The 22,074-nt window shown below is 38.8% G+C and overlaps 1 long non-coding RNA gene across 1 annotated transcript in view; it reads left to right on the forward strand.

Annotated features, from left to right (window-relative positions):
- The window catches only part of LOC103920130, a 107,015-nt gene extending 92,294 nt beyond the window's left edge, over positions 1-14,721 (forward strand). The window contains exon 5 of the long non-coding RNA XR_663778.1: positions 14,194-14,721. This is a non-coding gene — a long non-coding RNA (uncharacterized LOC103920130). The remainder of the gene's footprint in view (positions 1-14,193) is intronic.
- Positions 14,722-22,074: the final 7,353 nt, after the last annotated feature.

The raw sequence follows: 22,074 nt of genomic DNA on the forward strand, positions 1-22,074 counted from the left end.
ATCCCAGGATGGAGAGAGAAAACATAAGTAATTATTAAAAAACACGTTACTATTGCCTAGCTGTTATTGTTGTTGGGTTTTGTTGGCTTTATTATTTTGTATTCTGGGGTACCTGCACTCAGCAAACTTCAGGGGCTGACTGTACGAAGTAGTTCAAGTATTGGTAACGTGAGATTCCTTGCACCAGAGAACTTATGTTCAAAGGCAGCGTGGTTACCACTGCTCATGTTGAACATAGTGTGGAATTTGACCTTTATGAAACAATTGCAAAGAGGCTTTGAAATCACTGTAATAATATCCATGGAAAACAGACAGAAGCTGGGAAACAGGGAAGTTTTAGTGAGTATGGAAGAACAGCATGTTATACCATTACTTGTCCTATGTACCCTCTGTCCTCCTTCAATTCCAGAAAACATGTTACTACAATTCTGTGCTATTTCATTTTTCCCACTTCACAACTCTCTTAGTAATATCCAAACCAGTTCTCTTTCCTTATAGCCACCTCATAGTCTTTTGCTAGAGGGATCATCTGTGCTTATCTAATTCAAAGGAAGACCTGTGGCATCTGTTTATATGCAGTGTTGAAGACAGGATGTTGAGCAAGGAGGCCCTTGGACCTAACCCATTATGGCCTTTTTTATGCTATATAACAGACTAAAATTTGCATTCCTCCTATTGCTGGTTATCCTACAGGCATCTCTCCTACTGGCATGGAAGCATATTTTTTCAAGTGTAGTGCAGCTTTCACTTCTTCATGGAGAAAACAGGTGTATTAAGAAGGATTTACTAGATTTCCTTGTGTTGCTGTCTAAGCTGCAGTTTTGGACCCTGGGAAGGCAAGGCCAAGGCTTATGCAGCAGGATTTCTCACAGGAAACTGTGCCTTTCAAGGTGCCATTGCAACCTAATAATAAAAGATGAAGAAAAGATGCCTTTATTCTCTGATACCTACCTCTCCTCACGTCCATGCTCAAGGCCATATCCTCTCGAGGATGAGCAAATGAAGTGCTTTAAGCTAACATTGTATGTCAAATTTACTTTATTAAAAAGGAAGTTATGTTTTGGGGGCTATTTCAAAGGTAAATTAGTGTGGACTTGGGAAGGTTTTTCTGTACGTGCAATAATTCTTTAAGCTGCCCGGTTGCACACATTGCTGGTCTCTTTCAGCCAGCTGGTGGGTTCCCGGGCAGAGTCTGTCGCATGCATGCATCACGTGGATTTCTGATGCACTTGCAAATACTGTCATCCCTAGAGAGGCATGGTCCTTTTTGGGCTGAATGCTCAGTCATTGTGATGAGATGTTCTGCTTAGTGATTCAGGGCACAACGTAGACCTAGCTGTGGATGGTGCCATTCCACCTTTTTTTTTTCATAAGTAATGGATGTGATATGTTTCACAATGATACGTTTCGTCTTATGTTGTTGCTCTCAGATTGCACATGTGAGAACACAGCATCTCGAAAATGATTTACAAACACGGATGCAGTGTCTGATGGCACTTTATTTGTGAAGGAAAAGGCATATGTTTGCCTTGTGGTGTGTGCCTGTAGATCAAAATCCAATGTAAAGTGTACTGACTACATCAGTGATAGGCGTGTTACTTAAAAAAAAAAAACAACAGCAAAATGCTGAATGCTATATGGAGATAACATACAATTTATTGATTCTCTCTGTATGGTTTATGGCTATAATGAACTTTATGAAAACCCTAAGCCAGTCTATTTTATCTGTGTAAATAATTGACTGAGAACGTTGTTCTAAACTGGATAAGTGGAATGAGATACATGCAAGGAGAAGACTGTACAAGTAATTATATGTATATGGTACATTTAAGCCCTTTTTAGCAAAGTTCAAATAAACTTCTTCATAGTGACTGAAAATCAGCGATCTAATTTTGGTTTTAAATCTGTTGTCACAACTTTCCTTAGCTCTGCAGTAATTTGCATTTCAAGTATACTGGAATCTCTGAGCACCTCCTTTGTGTGTTGTATAATTACTGATAATACCTGATTTCACAGTTATTTATAGCCTTGATGTATTACTTGACTGTTGTTAATATCTCATTTACTATTCTGACCACCTTGAACAGCCTTCTACATGATACTTCCTAGAGTGTCTAGTCTTTTATCCTCTGGCTGTATCTTCTAATTTCTCTCTGGTTGTAATACCATCTCATATCTTTGCTTCAGACAGTATTTTTAATTTTGTATTGCGGGGTTCAACATGGATGCCAGGGAGTGTAGTAAGGCTAGTGCACAGACAGAAGATGGGGACCCTTAGAGTCCTAAAGAGGTGACTGAGAGGCCACGGTTCACATAGCTCCTGGTTCCAACAAGGTATAGGGCCACTTATATTTTGCCTAAGTTCAGGTTGCCTCCGAAAGGAGAACTCCATCCTCTTGCCAGTGGCACTCATTTCCACCTGGCTTTTTGTCCTGGCACTTAGTTTATGTGGCTGTTTAATGAACCAGACTGAGGATTGATCCAGCTGCAAACTAATCTCGTATTTCTTCTGGTTTGCTTTTTGGGTCAGTTCCCTAATCTGCTTTACGATGCAGCCGTAAGGTGCCAAGTGTCAGCACGAACAAGGTGGAGGAAGAAATGACTGAGGTCAGGATGGAAGGCAGAAAGGACCACCTCTTCCGGCAGATGTCCTGATTTACGCTACGGGTTGAAGGTCCTGGGTTGCACACTCGCTGAGAACTGGCAAATGGGAATTGCTGCCTTGCACGGGAGCAAGAGTCTGCCAAAAAGGCGATTGGCAACATCACTCATCTTTAAATGGCAGCAGCTTCTGGCTCCCTGTTCAGTTTCTGTTGACAAGCTATGTCTTTAATACAGGAGACGTACGTGAAGTCTGGCACCCCAGCCTTAGAAAGTTGTTCATCCCAGCTGCAGAGCACCCAGTGGTACAGGTTACATAAAGGACTCTCTGTAATGTAAACTGGCATAATTAAATGCCTTACAGAAGATAAGCTTAATTACCCAAACCCCTAGGTAGAAGCACCCATAACATTTGCCAAACAAAAATTCAGATAATTGGAAGATCTGGCTTAGCACATTCTGAAATTGGCATGTCGGATCTAAAAAGGTCTGATTTAGTCTTTCTAGCTCAGTGAGTTGGATTTCCAGTTGGGAGATTCATTCGGCAGGGCTTAGGTTTTAAACCAGATATATAAAAAACACCAAAGCCTTTTCCTCAGGGTCTGCCATGGGAGTTACATTCCTGGATAAATCACAATACCACCTGTACTGCCAACTGCGATGTGAAAGAGTTAAGCGAGGTTTTCTAAGCAACCAAAGGCACCTAACAAAAGTATATACTTCTCTCCAGGCTACTTTACTTTTCCTAGACCGTCCCAGGCCTCTGAAGGGTGTATTTCAGACTGTGACTCAAAGTTACCCAGATCTAACTTACCTGAAATCCTAGGCAGGCAGGCGGGCAGATAATGTTACATAATGGGCCATAAGTGATGTCTGAATTGGATAATAAATCCTAATCTGTTTATTAAAAATGGAGGCATACAGTTTTGACAAGAGAGGGTCTGGACTAAAGAGGGCTGTTGGAGGTGAAAGGAAAGAACTGTAGTGAATGGATGGTAAATAAAGTTTATGCTGTTGAATTGTGCTGATGATTTTGGCAAAGCTGATCATGGGAGACACTGCAGAAGCTCAATTATTGGGCAGTGGCAGCTTATGTTCTGTCAAAATTCACTCCCTTTTGTGATACTTACACTAGTTATCAGGCAAAAACTCAATGATAGTTAAGGGTAAATACACATCAGGAACTGAAGGGAAAAAGCTTTCCGGAAACATTGTAATTAAGTGCAAACTAGATACTTTTAATTTTAGCATGTTTACGTAAATCTATACATGTTAATGGACAGAAATGCATGTCTAAATACCCTGAAGTTTGCCCCAGAGTGATGTAGTAATTACCTGGTTATGACTTGTGCATGTTAATTTTTGCAGGTGATTTATCTTGTTTATCTGGCTTTTAAAGACAGGATATTTTCCTTCTTTTTTATTTTTACTTTTTTAATGCTCCTATTTTCACAACAGAGCACAGATAGCATATTTAACAGTGCATTCCTATAATTATGAGTGAAGGGGGGAATCGCAGGCAAGAGTAGGCAACAAGAAGCAAGAGCTGAAGGTGAGGTAGCTACTCAGTTAATCTGTGAGGAGGAGATAATGGGCAATAACATGAAGCCAGCACAGAGATGTGGCCAGAGTGGCAGGATACTTTTATCAGCATTGTTTCAAACCAGCTAGAACAGTAAGTATTAAAAAAGGAAAAGAAGAAATTACAGTAGCAAACCCTAACTGAATTTTGAAATACCTTTTAATAATGCGCAGTAAAGGAACTATATCTTTATCTAAGCAACTGGGGCATGTTCTGGATGTGTCCTGCTTACCTGCTTGAAGAGAAACACACATCCAATGACAAATTTTGGTTTATTTTGTAATCGAGAGTACATGCTTATGAATTTGCAAATAAGACCTAGCGTAGGGACTTTCAATGCTGTAAGTATTTTTGTTAGCGGGGCCTGGGCTAGGCACGACACCCCTCCATTGTAAACGTCTTTGAGCGTCTGTTTTGTCTGAAAACTAATCAAAGATACAGATTATATGAGCCTTCAATGTTCATTGTTATTTACCTCTGAAAGATTCAGTTGGTTTGCTTTGTGATTGCTTTTCTAAAGGAAATGATGCACTGTAATCAATTTACTGTGTGCAGTTTTAAATGTCAGGGACATCTTTGTTACTTAACTAGCAGACTCATGCAGTCAGGGATGATGCAGACTTTTTGAAGTAAGACTATTTTAAGGATTAACTTCTAAGAGATTTCAGGTTCCGCATATCTAAGTACAGTATATGCTTTCTTATTGTTTTCTTTCTTTTAATTTAAAGTCGAGCGGCATTTAAGGCAACAGCTAAGATGCATGCATTGAGGTATACTTTTGATATTTTATTTCATTCCATCACTATTTTTCTGATGATTCTTTTAAATGTGAGAAGTACACAAACTATTGACTGTGATCACTTTTGAGTATTGACACTGTGTTTGAAAGTTCTTGGGAAATAGTAAACGTTTCTTTATTATCAAAATACGTATTTGAGTGTATAATTCAATTAAAATGTCATAATCATAAATGTTTAAAGAAGCAAACTGCTCTATGCGCTAATTTGAAAAAAAGAACTTTTAAAATGGAACTCCATGTAGCTTTTGTAGATACTTAGGCCTCTCTTCACTGTTGGTTGAGTTTATTTAAAGAGCTTTTCTAGTCACCTTTGAACCCAAATGATTTCTCCAGATGTACAGAAGTGAACAATGTAAAAATCTTGCTGCTTCAGCAGAACAGGATCCAGCTGGCAGGGAACTGGATCTGCAAGTCATTGGTTACAGCTGTGTTTCGATTTATGTGATGGTTGAAAAAATAAATTACTGGATTAAATGGCTAGAAAGAGGACTCTTTGTTTAGCCCTTGTGTGGGGACTGAAAGTGTTTATGGTGCTGTTTTCTACAGATCCTTTGCAAAGTAAACTGGACAAATAGACTTATTCAAAACTTCTCTGAAATGTTGCACATTCAGCTTTATTTCTTTACAGAAGAAACTGTATGTTTTTGTGTAATGCTGTCAGCCAGCAACCGTTTTTAAGGTTTCTTGGCCTTTGGGAGTGGCGGTAGCATTTTAGCAATGTCTTTTAGGCATTGCAGTTTATCACTGGAAGGCAGTTTCCTTTAGTTAAAGGTTTTAAAATGCGTTTCTTGGCATGCACACAAATACATGTAGGGACTCTGTCAGACTCATAACTTTTTAATGGGTTTAATATTTCAGCTTTGTATACCACTTACCTTTTGCTCTACATAATAATGCTGATGTAATTGTAAATCGGGTACACAATAATTTACAGAGCAGGCACAATGAAATCAGAAACTAATGCCAAGTGTTTGGATTATCATATATCTTATTTTAATGTTCTAACGATGTAGGTGAATAATTTCTTCAAGATGGTGATTATGTCTTATTACCTGATATCCTGATTCTGCAAAAATTTACATGCTTAATTTTAATGAACAGTTCCACTGTCTTTTCTAGGGCTGCATGGTGCGTAGAGCTCATCAGAGATTTTTTAGCTATTTTGCTAAAAGAAATGTGTTAATTTTTTTTAAGTTCTTTATAAGAGTATGAAATCCCATGAGCTGCCTTTTCTACTGAAGGTAGCTTGGCTTGAAGGAGTTGAGACATAACTTCTTGCAGTGAAGTCCCGACTCCACTGAATTCACCGGGCATTTTGCCACTGACTTCTCTTAGGCTACAGTTTCACCTTTAGAAGTGGATTTTAATGCTTTCACTTATAAAAAACATCACAAGACCCACAAGTGATTTCTCTTAAGTAGTGCAACTGCTTGTGAAGTGATAGGCTACCAAATGTGAACAAAAGATTTGATATTAGACCAACAGTAGTTTTAAAGGCTTCTTGCAGATGCTATGGAAAGATAAATAATAGCATATAACTTTCAGTCATGACAGACAGTGAGCATATAGTGCATTTTTTAAAGCTTTAGCTGGCTTTCAGCATAATAATTTGCAAAGCCAGGAGCTTTTCAGCACTTATACCTGTTTATTCAACAATATTTCCTAGCAATTATTTTAGGCTGACCATTTAGTTTCGTTTTACAGTCATAAAGCAGTCAGTAGCTGTAGCCGGGTATCAGTTACATCCTATTTATTAAAACATTTCTAAAACAGTGTATAAACGTGGAAAATCATGGTTGCGATTAGATCATATTCGTTGTCCTATCAAGATCTAATTGCTTTTCTAAAAACTGTTTGCACAAATAATTTTCAAAGGATCACCTTTATAAAATCCTACAAAACACTGACCAAGGAGAGATAAATACCAGAACAGGAGTTCTTTTTCAAGGCAAAAATGAAATCAAACAAGTTGGCCAAGTTCCATCATAAGCCACCTTCAGAAATACCAGAGAGAGGCTTAAAATATTTTAAATAGAATATCTCCCCTCCCCCCTTTTTTATTGTTGTCCCTGAGCAGCATTATTACATTAAGAGCCATGCGACAGAAAGTCGTGGTGATGCAGAATAAATAACCATAATGTATCAAAAGCAGACAAAGGTGTGATTGATCTGTCTGGAATTGGCAGACTCTTTCGCTGTGTCAGGCTGTTTCTTTGATCAATGAAGGTATAGCCTCTGACCCTTAAAAAAAATCAATGAGATTGATTGAAAGGAGAGAGAGAACTATGAGAATGCAGGATAGCTTTAACCTTCACTGTCTAGAAAATTTAAAATATTCAGGCTTTGCAGGCATTGAACATGCTATTTTGTATTTTCTTGTTAAAATGCTTTGCTTTTCCCAGCCTACTTTTGAAACTTCTTAAAACAAGGCTGTAGAAATGGTGTGTCCGAATGTTTCTCACAAATGTTTATCTTCAAATCACATTGTTAAGAAAATAGGAGGGTTTTTTTCTATAGCAGAATTCTGTACATTCTGTTACTGTTTACGGTATGTACAGAATGCCTTTAATTTCCTTTTATAAACTCTGAATCTTATTTGACATACACGTATCCAAGAATCGGTGCTCAGAAAAATAGTTCGGATCATTTCTGAGACACTATCCATCCGAATAAAGTTACTTGAATTGCCCTATTTGCAGGATCGGGCCCACGGATGATTGCAACAATAGTGTGAAACCAGCATGGAAGGGTGCCTTCTGGGAATAAACAAGATATTTTGGCCATCTTGTCCCACGTAATCTTGCTTTTTTATTGATTTTTTATATATATCTCTCTATATATACATGTATACCTAATTACTAAGGACAGAGTAAAAATGTCATACTGGAAAATTTATGAAGCGGGATTTTTAAAATAGTGCTTGGCACTTTATGTCTTTCTTATTGAACAGACTGCAAATGCAAACTTGACTGTTTAGTCAAAAACAGTTTTATGAACAGTTGGAATTTCGTTTTAGTACCAGGCCCTTTCTTCACATTGTGCTGATAATGTATTAAGCTGTATCACAAAGCAATTAGTGAAGTAAGTATAAAAAGTGTTCATAAATAGAGGAGTTCATTCATTCATTATTTCATGCTTTTGAAGCTCAAGAAAACTTAGGTCAAAAAAGAATAAATATCATAGTGGTTAGTTTTCACAAATAATTACTTTTTTAATTGAAAATGTCAGTGAAATCAAGGTCTATTGAATAGTATTCATATACTTTCAAAGTAATTCAGACTGCAATAATTTCTGCTGTCATATGTCTGTGTTTTAATAAAGGGCAGGTAAATTGACAAGTCAGCAAGGAGACGGTATAATAGCATTTCTCGAGCAAGAAGGAGCTTGCATAGGGAGAGAACGATATTGCTGTTTCTCTGTATTTTTATTTGTGTGATTTCCTTTCTGTAACAGATTGTGTAGGCTATATGCATTTTTAATACCTCATGATCAGGTGGGAATTTCAGCTAAGTTACAAAAGGCACCGTTACTAAAAAATAAGGCAAATCTGGGAGTAGTGTTGCTAAACAAGAAATTAAGAGGGTAGATTTTTGTGATAGATCTGGGACTAGATAGCTGTGGGATTTTTCTGAAGTCTTTATCCCCTTGCTGTTCATCAGTGAGGTGAGAAGGTATCATGGACAATTGTACAAAACTATGGCATATGCTTAGACACAGGTGACTCTAACAGTCTCATTCTTCTAAGTCGTTTAAATGCTACATTAAAGGAAGCTAAACCTTTTATTTTAATGGATATCCCTTTCATGTGCACTATGGCGAAGAAACTTTTGCTCCTAGAAAAAGAAGAGGGATGAGGGTGTTACCTCCCAGTCGGAGCACACTGAGAATATGAAGATGAGAACTGTAAAATCAGAGTAACATTTGATATTCGTGCATTTCTTCCTTCGTGTTAGACACGTTCTGATTTTGCTCCAATAGTATCTAATTCTTGTCATCTCATTCTCTTAACAATATTATTTGTTATTCCAGAGAATCCTTGTCTTTCACACCAAGTTTGTATTAATATTGCGAATTACCTTACTCTTGCTGTCTAAGAAACAAAAGGCTCATCCTGTCTTTGAAAGGCTGTTGATATCTGACATCCAAGTCCAACCTCACCTCTCCTCCCTCTCTGTCCATAAGTAATAATCCAGGAAATGCCTTTTTTTTTCTGGGGTTTTTTTTTGGGTGGTTTCAGCAATGGCTGCTACTCTCATTCTGTTCTTCATGTACACAAACTGCATCTTTCTAGTGTGGATGTGAATGCTGTCCCCTTGTGGATGATGCTTACAGTCTTAACTGCTGCCTGCAAAACTGAGCAGTACCCTTCATCCAGTTTAAGGTGGTGTCTGGTGCATTGCATTCATTTAGCATTACTAAAGGACAGAATTAAGGTTCTTTTTGTATCTCATCCCACTGTCAGCTAAATCTTTCCCGGAAAAGAAGCAAAGCTGAGGTCATTTTTTTCCATCTGTGAGAGGTCAGTTACTGCAACAAAGTCGCTCCTGGCTGAGGTATAAGCCTGTTAAAAAGTGCCTATACTAGCAGCTGAGTAATTTTCTAGACCAATTTTTTACATTTCTACTAATGAAAACAGCTGGGTCATTAAATCCAGCAATCGATCTCCAATTATAACCTGTCTTGGATAGCGCGGCACCCTGCCCCGGCAGGTGCCCTCCCTGCAGCCAGACCCCCGGCCTCAGCCTCTGCTTTGAAACACCTATTTGCTGCCCCTGTCCCATATCCATTCCTAGCACCTCTAGGAGCACAAATTCCTCCCCAGAATATCATTGCCGTGGCACGGGGGCTAATTCTGCTGTCCGACATTCACAGGGCTGCGGGGACTAAAGCTGTGCGTTCAGTCTCTCCAGCTGAAAAGCAGATCTATGGTTACAAAAGGTGTGGTTCTGCCTGGAAACAGAGGCAGTGTGTACAGACAGTGATGTAACTGTAAATGTAATGGGGTTTTCTTTCACTATTATTATTCGAGTCTATCAGCAGAATAAATCAAATTTAAATCCAAAATTCTGGATATTTGCTGCCTGGATACTTTCTTTCCTTCTGAGGAACTGGGAGAAGGATATGTGACGATTGCTTGAGCATTTTTGTGAAAAGCTTTTTGATCTTTTCAGGACCTGCACAGGAGTAAAAACAAGTTAAATGGATGACATTTAGTCTTCATAGAGCGAATAGTAATTACAGGCAAGATTTTAAAGTGGCTCTGCTCGTATTCAAACTGGATGGTCCTTTTCTCCTTGCATCGCATGGGGATTTGCTGTACTGTGGATGCAAAATGTAAATGATTGGGCAATTCTGTGAAATTCAGACATGCCTACGAAAATGTCTTTCCAACTTTTTCACACTTACCCTCAAACTGAAAATGGATTTTCCTAGTGGTTGATTAACCAGAAATGAGTTGTTCCTAACTAGGTTGAGGGGAGACGAGTTCTATAATATTGGATTAGTGAAAGGAATGAACGGCTTCAGTTTAATTCAACTAGTCTTCTATTTTTAATCTCCAAGGAAACAGCGGAGTTGAATGTTAATTAAACAGCAGTCTTTGATCCACCCAGCCACTCCCGGAGGCATAATAATAATATATAAGCGCACACGCAGCAAATATATAATAGGTACATTTAAAGGAGTGCATCTAACCTTGCCATATTCACATTTAAAATGTTTCTTGCCGACCCATTCTCATATTATTTAAATAGGGAAAGGGAAAAAGAGGGGAAAATGCTAAGTTAAACTTTGATGATCTGAAAGGTAGGGCAGCAGAGCAAGCGTGAGTTCCTATTTTGAGGATGTATAAGGGTTAATGATTAGAAGAGTGGAATCAGGAAAGACCTTAAGCCCAGATCTATGACAGTGGTAATTGAGCTGATTGATTACGACATCTCGTTTCAGACGACTATTGATTTAATCTAGTCTGCAGTCCCATTGGCCCCAGAGGTGCTCCTGAGTGAGGCTCAGCACTTGAACCTGGGTACTCTTCCCTACTCACCGTCTGGATATAAATTTCCAGAATCTGCAGCCATTTATAATTTTCACTCATTGTTATGCTTTTATTCAAAAGCTTCTAATTTCAGCAGGCTAATGTTTTTAACCGTTGAGGGGGGCAGACGCAGGGAAAATGAGATGGCACAGATTGAAAAGGGTGGGTTTTTGAAAAAAAAAAAAGCAAGACAGAGAGCTGGGGCTATGTGGCTAGTATTTGCATCTGTTGTTTCTGATTCGCAGAGCTAGCAAAGGCTGCTTTTGGAGGCAGTCCACAAAGCTGGGCTATCAGTAGGCAGTTTGCTGTACGTGCACGTTCAATTATTAAAATACTAGACTTTTTTTTCTGTCTGATAGCCATAGCAAGGTCATGACATTAATTTATCCAGCGTATTGTGGGTAACTATACAGAAAAAAAGCATAAAGGGCACAGATGCTGGAGCAGCAAAAAATGGATGGGTCTGAGCAAAAGGAGATTAAGAGGTGGTGACCAATCTAATGTACGTATAGCAGTAAGAAGACGGCATCCGTCACAGACTATTGATGGCAATAAGTATTTTAAGCCATGCTGTGCATGTGTTAATTTTTTTTTATACCTCAGTAAATGCTAAGCTGAATGCTGTAATCCTGTATTTTTTCAGTTTCCCAAATCTGATTTCGGTCTTGTTTTTGTTGTCTCGTGCTTGGCGTTCTCCGCTCGCTCTCTGTCTCTGTCTGTGGGTGTGTGTCTGTCTCCGTCTCTCCCTTTCTCCGAGATTACAAACTTAACTGTTTCCTAATTGTCTACTTTCCTCCGTCCTTTACCTAAGAAATTAATTACCATCACGACGACCGATCATAAGCACGTACGAACTGGGCTTAGGGCGTGTACCCTGGCGTTTTGGCTTCGTTTCTTTACTTCGGGGCTGCGCGGTGTTTTCTTTTGGACCTTTCCTGCGAGCGGATGCCCTTCACGTTTGCTGCCGCCGTCAGGTTGCCAAATGGCTACCTGAGCCGGGACTGCGGTGTAGCACTGCATCCTGGGACCTGCCTGCCCAGCTACGCCGAGAGTTTCTACGGCACCAGGCAGCTTTGAGAATTGGCTGGTGAATTGCATTACACCTGTCCCCCCCTCTGGTAAATAATTTTTATACCGCGATTCACAGTGGTGTGGTATTGTCTGGAAAAATAATTCCCAAATACTGTTGGCGTAAAAAGGGAAAAGCCGAAAGATTGTCAACACCGTAAGTCATTAAAGTCCCTTGACTTAAGAACAAAGGAACAAGGTAAAAATGCACACAATAATTATGCTGTGTGGATTTTCATAGCCTGTCAGACAACTTGTGCCTGTGTTTCAGTTAACAGCCTTTGTGCTTTGTTTTGTGTTGTGTATTTTATATACGCGTCTTGAGTTTCTCTGTGTGTGTATGTGTGTATTCGATGTACGTGTATGTGCGCAGACTGCTCTACCAACACGGAGCAACTACCATGCAGATAAATACACAAGCGTAGCTCAAACATGCATTTTCAATACTCGGTGTGGTGGTGTGGGTGTATTGCCATTGTTCTCTCACTGTGCTCCCTCTGACGCAAGCAGCTTCTATTTTTTATTTTATTTTTAATTAAGAAGTCTAAAATTAAAAAAAAAAAAGAAAAAAATTACTTAGCCCAGTTAAATACCGATTGAAGTCCAGAAACTCACGATTTCAGCACAGTGAATGGTTATTCAGACCCTGGCAGTGTTTTGGCTATGAGACAATTCCTACTCATAAAGAGCACAATGGGTAGGGGGGGAGGAAGATAGCATTAATTTTGAGGAAGATTAATATTAGTCTTTTTAATTTGCATTATTTTCTGAAGAAATGAATCTTTGCAGCTTTTGAGAGCTAGTGTGTTCTTCCCACCGGTATTTATCTGAGCAAAGGAAAAAATGAAGAAGGCGTAGAATAAACTCCTAAGACTGTTCAAGAATTACTGGCATTATTTCTCTCTACATCACGTGTGAGCCTGGGTTGCCTGCTATTCCTGAGACAGAGGATCGAGGATGAAAGTCTGTGTGTCAGAGCCTGTTTTCACAACTGCATTTGGAGATCTGTCTTATTGATTAGGAAAAAAAGGGGGTGGGAATAGGAGTGTGAGGTGAGGGGAGGACCGACTGACTACTGGCTTATTGCAGCTCAAGACATTTTCTTCCGGAAAGATGTCAAACAACTGAGACACAGCAACAGAGGAAGTAGAAAGGTGGAAAAATAAGAAGAGGGACCCTTTGGAAGAAATGAAGGCATTCCTTATGAGAGCCTTGAGGCTTTTTTTTCTTCTAACATCTGACCCACAAGGGCTAGAGTGACAGCGTCATGCAAATGCTGCAGTCCAGCAGGTCTGAGAGAGGGTGGATGCTAGAGAGTGAGTTAATGTTAATGATGAGTGCAGTGAAAATACCAGCCGATACCACCCCCTCCACACACAACTGCTCTGAGTCAGCATCCGCTGCTTTGCCTTGCCTTTTTGTGCGTGTGTGTGTGTGTGTATGCGCGCGCATGTGTATGTGTGTGTGTGTGTGCGTGTGTGTGCTCGTGACTGTGTGTGTGCATGGAAGGTAAAGCCAGTCAGTCAGTGAGAAGCAAAGGTACGTTTGAGAGCAACTAAAATCTGACTGATTTCCATCTTCAGAGCATCAGATGTATTCCCTAAAGAGGATGGGTCTATGCGATGGGGGTGGTATAATTATGTTAATGTCATATTTATAGAGGGGAGAGATATTTCATTCTAATTATTGATTTGAAAGCTGTGGTCAAAATTGTTTGTTAAATCATGATCAGCTTTAAAAAAAGAAATTGAATGAAATCTAGGGACTGCTATACATATATCTCTCATATATATATTTTGTTTCGTTTAACTATTTTGTGTCTGAGGTATAACTGATTGAATGGTGCACAGTGACAAAGAAACGGCTCTTATATAATGTTGCATTATATCATCAGCTGAAATAATATTTTAAATAATCCAAAATGTTCTGAAATCTGAAGTATCTATCTGGAGGGGAGGGTGAAGGGAAGGGGTGGGGGTGGGGGGCACTGGCAAATCTTTTCTTCAGCAGAGCGCTCTGTACAGCTTTCTTGTAAATGGATGATTCACCTGTTCGACCAGCAGAGATTCTAATTCTTCCCCCCCTCTTCTCTTTTTTTCCTTTTTAAAGCTGAACGGCTTCCCGAAGAGCACTGAGTTTTCTATGCCAGATTCTGCTCCAGTGGCTAGGACCTTTATGGCTGCTGTTTTTTTTTCTCTGGGTTCTCTGAGGGGGGGGAAAAAAAAAAAAAAAGCCACCGTGGATCCCGTCCCTAAAGTAGAAATTTTCTTTTTCGTTCTGCAAACAAGGCTAAAGATCGGAGGAGAATGAATGCGAAAGTAATTCAGGATTGTGGTCGTGCCATTAAAAGTGTTCAGCTTCAGAACGAAATTATTTGGGAAGTCCGAGCATTTCTTCTTACTGTATCGACAGTATTTGAAAGTTATGTGTGCTTTGAGTAATCTGGTTCAAGTGACAACAATCTCTGCATGTCAATGTTTTCTACAGCTTATGGAGCGAAAGCTAGTTTTGCCATTGGGAAGGAAGAAGCTTTTGCTAGCAGTCTGTAGAAGGATTAAATGTTGAACGTGGGGAAGAGGCAAAAAGTGAATACACACCCAAAGGGTTATCCTTGCATCGTGAATGGGTTTAAAGTACTCTGTAACCCAGGGCCCACCTGAACAGTAGGACTAAAAGTATAATGGGGAAATATTTCAATTAGAAACCCCTTAACAAGCATTTAATCCTTCTTTCAGGCATTAAGGGAAATAAAGAGAATAAAATTGTTACTGTACAAATCTGCTGGAAGCAGATTTTAACCCATTTTTAGACGCTTCCCTCTGATGCATTATAATATGGCTACTTGCGAGACGAGGCAGTGAGGTTTTTTTTCCCGTGTTCTTTGTTTTTTCTTTTCAAAAGTTAAGGACTATACTCTAAGAAAAGTCTGTTCAGTCAGCTGATACATTGTTTGAATGTATGTATGTGTCTTGCCTGCTTATTTGATCTTTTCTGCCCCCTACTTGAAACTGTGGTTTGTTTATTTGGGGGGAAGGAGGGATTGCTGATTTGGGGGTGACATTCTTTTTGGGGTTTATTTTGGTTTTGTTTTTGTTTTTAACAATAGCAGTGAAAGTTTTACTGACAACGATTATGACTACTAAGCAATTCAGTTTATTGGAAGACGAATTCTACTGGATCATATCGGACTTTTCCTAGTCCCTGAGACCCTAACTTGTGAGGTTTTTTAGCAACAATCACAAGTCAGGCTCTTGGGACCTAGGCGGAGGGGAACCAGCAGCTTTGGACTGTGATTGTTTCTCTGCAGAATTTAGAGAACCAAAGGAGCTTTCCTTGTCTGGAAGGGAAAAAAGGAAAATATACCTATTTCAAATGTTAAGCAGCAGAACTGTTCCTAAAAGAAAAAAAGCTGTCATCCATTGTGCAACATTAAGATGTTACATGTTTGTATGTTTAGAAAACTGGACTAGATGCCATGTAACATTTAGAATTAAAATTTAAACTGAATGCCAGTTTACGCCTCAAAAAAAAAAAAAATCAAAACAGATACTAAAATATACAAAAGGCTTTCAACCATAATATTATTATTATTATAGACAATTCTGATAGATAATTAACACAAAGGATATTTTCAGCTGTATTGTTACAGCATTAATTAACATTTAAACCATAAAGCATAAACACTGATGTTTGAGGCCTAGAAAGCATTCATTCTATTGTTGTTTGAATAATGATTTCAAACTACAGGAAAACTGTTGCTTAGCTTTTCCTGTAACACAGGACGAAGATTATTTTGTAGTTAGTTGCCATCATTTTTCTTTGTCTAACTGAGAACACAATATGGCATTTAAAATAATCTCTCATTTAATTCACATTTTAATCTGATAGAGAATATTGGTGTAAAAATCATACTACAGCATTAAAATCACTTTGCACACAGAATCACATTTCTTGTACCTGTTCAATTTAAACTGAGCCGGCAATACTCTAAGCACCGGACTCAACTTCTAGCCTCTCCATCACTTTTTGCATTTTTTTCCCCCCTCTGACAAAAAACAGTGAGCTTTAGGTTGTCCCTCATGTGTTAAGTACTTCACTGACTTTGTGTAAGAAGATTCACAAGCACACAAGTTATTCTGCACTGTTCATTAGTCTTGAACTTCTGATCTACAACACGTAATTTGATTTGTATTTCTTAATATTTTATAAGCGGGTTAGTTCTGAGTCATTTTTCTCTGTTTCCTGTGTCGAACCCAAGATGCTGCAGGACCTTGTTGATACATCAGACTTCACTGAGACAAAGGCTTCACACAGATCAGGCATCTAAACTATTTGTTCATTTCAGAAGTGGTATTTTGGCTGCAGTATATTTTTTTCTACTTGTGTGGGAGGAATTGTGTTTTATTGTAAACAACACTATTGTTAAAATAAATTGTTCTTATCTGTTAGTATGATACTTTTTCTTGTTGTCTTGTTTTCTTAAAAGTTAGAAACTATGCGCTGTATGTAGTTTTCAAGTTGCTCAAGATATAATTAGTCTTTAAATAGTCATAAAAATATTGCCTTAGTAATTACAATGATGATACAGTTCCTGTAAATATGCAATTCTTTTCTTCGGAAACTGTCAATCCCACATGCTAAGAACGCTCAGAAGAGCTACTTGCAAACATTCAGACACAGAGGTGATTTTTTGACACAGATGTCTTATTCAACATCGACTTCTATTTAGGCAATATTAGAAAACTAGGTCTGAGTCTGTATAGAAAAGACGAACGTACCCAGCTAGGTGCTACGCTCATGAAGCACTTCAGTAGCAACTGACATGTGTTATGTACAATAGTTTTCAGTACTGAAAACAGTCTATTTAAGATACTGATCAGGTGAACAGGTGTTCTGTTCATTCAAGCTATATAATGAGATAAAACTATATTGTGTGTAGGTATATACATGTCAATATACAATTTAAATTATGCATAGTATTTATCAAAATAAAAATCCTTATAGATTTAATCAGATATACGATGCACACGTCTGTACATATTAAAGATTTTCATTGCATTTATTTCTGAATCAGCAGAATTTACTTGAATGTGGATGGTTCACATTCAGGACTCAATTCCTTTTGCGTTTAATACTGTACGTACAATGAAGGTGAAACTGTCGTGTGAAACATCTGTCTCTGTCAGTCTGAAGATTTCAAGTATGCTCTGCTCTGCAGTGAGAGTGGGAAGAAAACGAATCATTAGAAACCCCTACCTGGCTTATTTGGTGCTACAGCAAAAGCCGTAAATATGCAGTACTGCCTCTGCATTACTGCTTGAATTGGGACAACTCCAGTGGCTCTTCTCTTGCCCATCGTACTCACTGCTGCCCCTTGCCATAGAGATGAAAAAGTTGATACGCTGCCTTCCTTTTTCCCTCCTCCCTCTTCTTCCCCAGTTTCAACACAGCAACAACCAACCTCTGGTACACATTGAACTCCTTGTGGTAGGGCAGAGGCGGATGGAGGGGAGGGAGAATCCTGGTCTTCACTCGGGCAGAATTCCCACCAAGATCAACAAGATGTTTCCCTGTCCTGGGACTACAAGACAATGCCTACAGACACCATGCAGAAAGCAGTCTTATTTACACATTGACAGTATATGAAAGCTGTCTCTATTAGCACAAATAAATAGAAAGCGTCATCTTCGGTATGCTATGCTTAGATATATGTACAGAATTTCAATATATTCTCATTTCTATATGACTTTATGATGTTTCAGTCCAAAATGCTTTTAAATGCTATTTAATATGTGATTTTGGAGTAATAAGCTTGTGCTACAACAAAAACAAAAAACCAAAACAGAAGCTCTTGCAAAGGGGGAGGAAGAGAGAGAGAGAGTGGAAATGATGTGTGGTGCATACAAAAAAGGAATGATATTAACAATTCGATGAATTCCTAGTTGGTAGACCAGACTGAGCCAGACGCATATATTAACGGCTGTCTGCTGCTGATGTGAGCCTGCTCAATGCGGTGGAAATGAAGGATCACCTAGTCTCTGACACCAGCTTATTTGTACGTTTTAATTTTAAAAAGGAAAATCACTGTTTTACATAAACATCTTAACCCCTGCATGATTTTCTTTCTTTTTTCCTCCCTCATATTGTTTGCTAATTTATTGTCAACTTAAAGTGCTGTTTAGCTACAGCCCAACAAAACATCAGTCAAAAAGCAGAGGGAAGTATTAGCTTCTCTTTTGTCTGCCATGTACAATTGGGTTATTATTATGATAATTGTCTACTTTAATTTTTAGTCTTCATGGGAGATGCAACAATTTTCCAGAGCTTCATTTCTGAAACATTTTAAGTTTCAGCAAGATACCATTTCATTTTAAACCTAAATCCAAAAAAATGCTTATAGCTCAAGCTGGGGTGATTTATCAATTATTTTCATTAACCTGAAAGTCTTTAGCACCTTAATATAATATTACATGTATGGGACAGGATTTTTTTTCAAACCATATAAACACTAGGATCCATTAATACAGTGCTGAAGACTGTTACATGAGTCAGGGGAATTCCAATCCAAGTTAATTACTGTTGGAATTAGAGGAAAGAATATTTTACTCAAAGTTGTATAACAAGAATCTACAATTATCACATTTCAGGGCATTGCTCTATTCATTTGATGAAAAATGTCAATGAAGTTTAACAGAAGATGTTATGCACTTCCATGGGTAATGAAAATCGGCACATTCACGATTAGCTAACACAACATTTTCAGTGTGTTAATATGCAGTGCAGCAAAAATTTCTGTAGGCAGTAAATGTAGCCATCATTTTGATTTGCCCATATGATGATTATGCTCAATTCCTGACTGGGTACTTAATTTCACACTGAAAAGCAGTCATCTCCTTTTAGGAACTGGCTGTAGCCTACAAAAAAAAAAAACAACAGAAAGACCGCCTGCTGCCTGAGGTCTATAGTTAGCTAGGTAGTCAGATAGATACATGTAACAGAAAAAAAAATCTGGGATCCTATAAAAATGCCAGCTGAAACTGTATCACTCAATTAAAAGTAGATTTATTTTTTTATGTTCATTTGACGTATTTTTGTCCAAACAATGTGTCTGAGACATTAATCACCTTGTTAAATTTTCTCATTGTTTGATGATTACAATAGGCATCTTCAGAGTTTGTTGAATGCTGCGTCGTTCCATTCCTTGGCAATACTAGAGTTATTCTTACCTGGTGAGTTATATTCTGACCAGAATCTAGCTATATTAATTTGTGTACAAAGCTATGTTTTACTTGCAGAGCCTGAGTAGCAACAAGTGGATGGACTATGGAAGCCTTAGAGAGTAAGTGAACATAAGATTATTAAGATCAACACTGATAAAATTATTTCATCTTTATAAACATCTTTAAGCTATTAAGTAGGATTTAAAATTAATCGCAGAATCATCCAGTCGATTATAGACTGAAGTTTATCTGATAGGCTTTCAGGATGGCAATCTTTACTCCTGTTCCTGCTTATTTAGGAGTTAAGGTTTAGTCGTAATTGTACGATAAACTAGATACAGTAATGACAGTTTGAACAATATGAGTATCCTATAGGGAAAAAGGCAGATAATATTCTGTACTTTTCTTCTACTTGTTAGCTGTCACAATGGGGCTGTGATTCTCTACAAGGAGCATATTTATTTATTTAAATGGCCAAGCAAATCAACAATGTTGTGCTGAGCAGTTTAGGGCTGGTAATTTTAGTTTTGGTTTTGGGTAGTTTTCTTCCACCACCACCCCCTCCAAACTCTTTTCTTGGCTGTATGCGTATCATGCATGGGAAGGTATGAAGGAAAAACAGCTATTCAGCAGAGACACGTCCCACCCCTTTAATTAAGCTTTTCCTGGACTATGTAAAAACACTGGTGATGTGTAAATCCCATTTGTGGTTTTTTTTTATTTTAACAGATTCCTCAGTATTATGTTAAGATACCTCAGTGATGAAATACATATGAAAATACTTGCACTAGTAAGTCACTGGATACTGAAAGGGTTGGATGGCATTGGCATAGAGCCAACTGGAAGACTTTTTTTTCATTTAATTCCTTTCACCTAGTAGGCTCCTCAAGCATTAGGCAGAACCCAGTATGTGGCTAAGTTATTGCTCTAGTGTTCATCACACAAAAAGCACAGTCTTAGCATTTGTAAATTTTCTTCAGGGAGGTTTCTAATCTAGACAGCAATTGCGTTTGGGGATTACACCACAGTCTGTTCCCCACCACCTCCCCCTCTAACATGTAGCCCTTTCAACTTCTTCAAAGAAGTGGGGAAAAGTAGGTTCTTTTATTAATAGCAGAAAACAAACCGACTGCTGGACTTCCGTGGCAGAGCTCACATAATGCGGCAGGGTGGGAACTGTAACAAAGAATGCTTGAATGCACTAAACGTATAGTGAAACCCCATTTACATTCACTGATGGAGCTTAAAGTACAATAAGTGAGAAGTTTAAAGTAGAAATAAGCAGGGCCATGAAAAGACTTCAGTGAAGGTAGATACTTCTTGAAAAGTTTAGCACAGGATTTAATTTCAAACTCAAGTCTTTCCTAGCAGAATGCATTTCCTCATAATACATCCCTTTACTCAAAGCATCTCCCTCAGATGAAGGTAAATCAGATGAAGAGACTATCTTCAATGCATAAAGAAGTAGATTCTGTTTATCCGATTTGTACACTGATTTTCATACAAGTGAGACAGTTAGCAGTAGAAAAGTCTTCACGGTTCACTGTCTGTTCCTCTGCACTCTCTCTCCTCTGCAAACTGCCTTTGATGTGAAAGAAACAACTTTGTGTCTAGAAATAAGTTTGATTGTGGGATCCTCCCGTGATTTCTAGTTCCCTCTACTTCTAAAATTTATGTGTACATGTTGGTATAGGTACACAGAGAACTGAACGAATTAGTTGGGGTTTTTTCTGCCAAAGGTTATTCTGTGAAATAGAATCACAATATTACTAGTGAGTAGCTGTCACGTCTCACCTTCTCTTCTCCTCCACCATGGTAATCATCTCTTTGCTTCAGCACCTTCCACAGCCCCACTGCGAGATGCCAGCTTCATTCTTCTAAGAGTTTGAATTAGCCTTGCTCCCACTTTTTGCATTTGTCTCCGTGGTGGTTCTTCAGCCTGAACATGAAGGACATATAAATTGGCCCAACCTGTAACTTTTTGCAGAATCTGCATCCTCTCCTTCAGCCCTGTTCAGAAACCACCAGTTGTCAGAGGTTATATATTAGGTTGCTAGTTGCAGTTTTCCAGATAAAGCTCCTCTTCTTGTTCATTTTCTTCCAAAAAATGGCATGATAGCCCTGACCACTGGACAGTCGGAACAGAGGATCATTTGTGGAACATCAGAATTAATAACTGTGATTTGGGGAAAGGGAGTAACTTTCTGCTGCTCTCTTCAGCAGTTTCTGCTAGTGATGTGCATGAAATATTGCTACCAGCATTTAGTCGAATTCACATTTCCAGAAGTTTTGACAATTGGTCCTTATCCTCGAGGAGCCTGGTTCTGCTTCGGGCATACAGCAGGCAGGCAGGCAGGCAGTTCTGCTCCGTAGACCCTCACAGCAGGCTTGCAGCGCCTGCCCTCATGCAGGCAGGCAGCGCGAGCCTAATCCGGGTGCAGCACTGGCCACGCACAGCACCTTGCCACCACGTATCTGTGCGGGGCCCCAACGGCACGGGCATCAGCTTTTAGCAAGCCTGGTGTGTGAAATGGCTGGTGCAGCCATTTTGTGGCGGGAGTTACAGCTTTTCACTGCAAGTGGAGGGTTCATCTCTCTGTTGGGAAGATTTCTCACAAAACTGAGGATACACAGTGCTTATAGCTCCTGCTCATGTATTTATATACACACACTGGAGTATCCAGGGAGTTAGATTTACTGTTAGATTTTAAATAAACCTAGGAGACTGTGCTTTGCTGGTGTTTATTATGTCAGCATATTATTTTAGATA

Source organism: Pygoscelis adeliae, unplaced genomic scaffold (assembly GCF_000699105.1).
Source record: "Pygoscelis adeliae isolate BGI_AS28 unplaced genomic scaffold, ASM69910v1 Scaffold14, whole genome shotgun sequence".
Classification (NCBI taxonomy): Eukaryota; Metazoa; Chordata; class Aves; order Sphenisciformes; family Spheniscidae; genus Pygoscelis; species Pygoscelis adeliae.